Below are 5,000 nucleotides of genomic sequence, written 5' to 3'. Positions count from 1 at the left end.
GCTCTGCTCCGTCCGATAAGGAGTTGAAAAGGGGCCAGAAGCCCCCCGTCCATCCTGTCCTCTCTCCGTCTGGAAACAAATCAATGGAACGAGCAGCGTCGCTATTTCTGACGCCGAGGTTACAACCTGCCAAAAGGGCAATTCCTCCTTATCTGGAAACGGGGACTTTTTCTGTCCTCCTTTCTGTGTGACTCTTTGTGTAAATATACTGTATATATGTATATATGTGTGTGTGTGTGTGTGTGTATGCGTGTGTGTGTGTGTGTGTGTGTGTGTGTGCATTTGTGTGAGTGTTATATACCCATTCAAGACCATACTATTGTAACTCACGGAGAGGAAACTGTCATTTGCAGACAAATCCAGAGTGCGGTGCATTCTGAACAGCGATAAATACAGCGCTCCTACTTACACCCTCCCTCTCCTCCTCCTCCTCCTCCTCCTCCTCCTCCTCCTCGTGGTCCTCCTCCTCCTCCTCCTCGTGGTCCTCCTCCTCCTCTTCTCTCTGTCTGACTACATCCACCTCTCCCTCTCCCTCTCTCTCTCTCTCTCTCTCTCTCTCTCTCTCTCTCTCTCCCCGCTCCTACTCCTGCCATTACTTGGTTGCCATGCCGCTCTTTTTTCTTTTGCCATTCATCCTTCACGCCTCTTATTCTCTTCCTCCCTGTTCTGTCCTCCACCACCTTTTTTTTCTCTGTGCCTACGACTCTTTCCCTCCCTCACAGTTTCCCCCGCACCTTTTTTTATGGGTAGCGGTGGCGGCGGGGGGGCGGCGACGGCGGCGGTGGACGAATAAATTGTGCCCACCATTGTGACTCAGTTGGCTGTTCCCTTTTTTTTTGTGACAAAACTTGCGATTATATGAAAGCCTGTATAACCTCTCATATTTTAAACGAGAGAGTGACTATGCCGTTCATACTCATGGAGAAGTTTGTATTGGTGATCGTGATCGTAAGTGTAGAGCGTAAAGCGACGTTTTCCCTCTTCGAGTTTCATAACACATCACATGAATTAATTAGTGGGGACCCGGTGGAGGCCTGGACCGAAATGGGGACCTGGACCCCAGTGTGAGCATTTTGTCCACCGGACGAAACGGGTGGACGCGCCCGGGGCATGGACCACCGACACGAGTTACCTTTTTTTGGATCAGACATCAGGTCCCGCGCACCGGTCGATCTTCCACCGATCTCTCGCCCCTTTCTTGTTGTCTCGCTCCTCCAACTCTCCTTTTTCCCCATCCCCCTTTTATCCTCCGTGCCACGCATTGTGTGACTATGTCCGTTCCTAATCAGGGTGACAGACAGACGCTCTGCAAAGAAAGAATAAGAGAAAGGGGAGCGTAGATTTTGTCACTTAAGTGTGTTTGCGTGTTGCTGTGTGTGCGTGCGTGCGTGTGTGTGTGTGTGTGTGTGTGTGTGTGTGTGCATGCGTGTGCGTGTGCGTGTGTGTGCGTGCGTGTATATACATCTACACTCCCCGGATAGCCTCCCAACGGACACACAACCTTACTTAATCCCCTGTTTTTCCTTTACCTAACTCTGTCCTTAGCCTTCGTACTCTGAAGCCTGTACATACGCTGCACTTTGATGCGAAAACAGAAACAGACTTTTATTTTTTTGTGGTTAAATCGGCTTCACACGTTGAGTGTGAGATTTAAAAAATGCTGAACTTTGATTTGCCGGTTCCTTTTGCTTTTGCGCTCCACACCGTCAGATCTGCTGGGGTTGAGGTTGCAATACAACTTGAACAGGTAATCCAAAGCAATGACTTCAATTTCGAGTCATTGTGCGAGCAGTGCCATCCAGTCAACGCACGCACACACACACACACACACACACACGCACACACACACACACACACGCACACACATGCGTGGCTGCTGATCTGTACCTCTAACACAGATGGCTTCAGTCGGTGTAATTACCGTTGACAATGGGTGTGGTAGCCCACTAACCAGTGCCACCACAGGCACTGCGGGCACACACACACACACACACACACACACCGTGTGCGGACATGCATAACCCGATTTCAGCAACCAGTGGAAGGCAGGTGGGATTTTATATCGAATTCCTGGACGGGGTGTCAGAAAAACCAACCGAGGTCTAAAATATACATACAGTACATCATGGTGATTCATTTTGAAGGTGACGTGAACACACACACACACACACACACACACACACACACACACACACACATACACACACACACACACACACACACACATACACACACACACACACACACGCAATCACACTCCTTTCATCCACTTTCTCTGTCTTTGTGCTCGTCGCTCAAAGACGTATTCCATTTGAGAGCCCTGCTCATCTCAAACCTGATTCCTCCTGAACGGCCTTGCATAATCAAGTTCAGAGCGTATTATGTGTGATGGCTGCAAAATCAAACATTCGTGCGGTTTCGACTCCTTGACTAGATGACCTTGAGAGAAGAGGGGAAACGCAACTTTTTTGAGCGGCGGCAACAGAATGGAACGGGAAAGACGTTTTGGTTCACCAGGAGGCACACGGTGAGAACAGCCAGGATGAAAGAAGACACTGGCAGCTGAAAAGACAACAAGTGCAAGAGGGTGGCGGTTAATGCCCGCTGAAAGGACGGCAAATAAAGCTTGGAGTGAGAGAGAAGGAGAGGGAGAGGGAGAGAGAGAGAGAGAGAGAGGGAAGAGAGCATACAGCTCGAGAGAATAGGAGTGACGAGTGGGAGCAAGAGGGAAGGAGGGAGTCAATGGGTTCTTTGTCATCGAAGAACTTGTTTATTTTCAAGCTTGCTTTCTCCAACTGTCAGGAAGCACGGTCAGGCGCATCTCGCTCTCTCTCTCTCTTTCCCGTCTCTCGCGCTCCCTCTTCCCTTGTCTTTCCCTCTTCCCCTTCCTCCCTCTTCCTCCTTAATTTCCCGCCTGGCCCCGCGCGTACCCGTCGTTGGTGGGGGAGGAGGGGGGCCAGATTTGGAGCACTCCCCAAATCACCTCGGGACAATTTCCTGCGAGTCCGTCCGCGCTGCCGCCGAGTCGGCCCGCAGCAGCATCCTCCGCTCGCATGCGAACAGAGTTTTGATTATCCCTGAAGATGGGATTCCTGGCCATTCGGTCCAGTCCCTCAGAGCTCTGCAGAAGCTGCCCTCCGCTTCGTGCTCTTCCTCCCGCTCTCTCTCTCTCTCCCTCTCTCTTCCCCAGCTGGTATTCGCACATGACTAATAGGATTACCACAGTGAGCGGGGTGCTGGTGGAGGGGGGCCGTTTGGGGTGGGTGGGGGTGAGGGGGGTGGGGGGGGGGGGTGAGGGTGGGTCCGTGGAGTGGGTGACAGCGGAGGACAAGTGAAAGAGGGGAAGGAGGTGTTAAGGAGAGTGGATGCGGGAGTATCGGGGGGCCATCGTGCTACAATTATGGAAAAATTGTCGTCGCTTCTACCCTCTGGGAGTTAAAATAGACCCGTGTGTGTTTGTTTGTTGTTTGTGTACTTGTGTGCTCCCGAAATACTACCAATGACATATGTACAACACTAACAGTGTGACTTTTTAATGACAGCTCCATACCGATACCCTCCTCCCTCTCCCTCCATTAATTAGATGCAAGGTTACTGGTAGAAATTCAGCATGAGTTACTATTTTCATCAACGAGGCCCTAGACAGAAAAAAAAACAAAAAACCTCTCCCTCATTCTTGTGGATTACCATGGCAATGAAGGAGCTATTCAAGAACAAAAAGCTCCTTTTGCAGCGTGTAAAGTATGGAAAGAAAAAAAGGGGGGGGGGGGTGGGGGGGGGGCGCGCGAGCACCCGGTGCCCCTATGAAAAGTGGGGTGGTGGGAGTTGGAAAGAGAGGGTAATGTGAGAGGCGAGAGGCTCCGAGGGCTCGCGTTATATTAAACCAACGTCTGGCGAGGTGTCAAGCCCCCGTAGTACGGACAAAGAGTGACAGAGAGAGAGAGAGAGAGAGAGAGAGGGGAGGAGAGGAAGAGCGGAGGAAGGTACATCACTTAATCTGGCTACGGGGATGGGAAATTGATAGACAGGCCTGGGGTGGAGAGCGAGAGAGAGAGAGAGAGAGAGAGAGAGAGAGAGAGAGAGAGAGAGGAGGGAGAGATATGTCTGGACGTGTGACAGTAGCTATATTGGGCACAGCGTGTGTGTTGACACTGTCTCCTGTATCTCAGTGAGGAACACACTCTTCCTATTGGCACAACTCAGAGCTCACCCTTCACCTCCGCCCCCCTCGCCCCTCTTCCGAGCCCTTACTGACTTATTTATCCGTGTCCTATAGGGGGGCGGGGGGGGGGGGGGCAGTCTGCTCCGTGCACAAGGAGACTGTTGCTTGCGGTCATGGAACCAGGGGGAGACCGGTCGTGACCCTCTCCAGATGTGGAGGATCCTGCTCCGACCCAGCCCGGATCGGACCCGATGAGGACCGCTTCCCCGGAGGCGTGAACCCCGGCCGCGCTCTGCGCCAGCAAATAGGCTCTCATACGGTCCAGCTTTAACGTTGCATAATACAGAGGTACACTATCCTATGATTTGTCACGTTACGTTATTAATGTCGCCCACTCGGCGTCCACTGCCGCCCGGTCATCCTGGACGGGGGATTCCTCCTCCTGTGGCCCCTTCTCGAGGTTTCCTTCCCTTTTTTTTCCCTGAAGGGGTTTTCTGGGGGGTTTTCCTCGCCCGGATGAGGGTTCAGGCGAGACGATGCCGTTGATTTCTGTGCGAAATGTGGGTTTGTTAAGCCCTTTGGAACTGTATTGGGATCAAGCGCTTCACGGTAAAGACACTTGACATGACTTGACTTGACTTTTCCATCTTCTTTTCATCTCCCTATTTTACCTAGTAAACAAGTACAAGTACAATCCCGGTCTTGCTCTCTCACCATGTGTTTGTTTCTCTTCTTTGCTTTCTTTCTCCTGCTTTTTTTTTTCTCGTACATTCTTTCCTCCTCCATCTCGTAACAGTCAAATGATTTCAGTCCATCTCGTTTCATCATTTCTCCCCCC

Source organism: Zeus faber (assembly GCF_960531495.2).
Source record: "Zeus faber genome assembly, chromosome: 8".
Classification (NCBI taxonomy): Eukaryota; Metazoa; Chordata; class Actinopteri; order Zeiformes; family Zeidae; genus Zeus; species Zeus faber.
Note: the sequence above shows the minus strand (reverse complement) of the source record.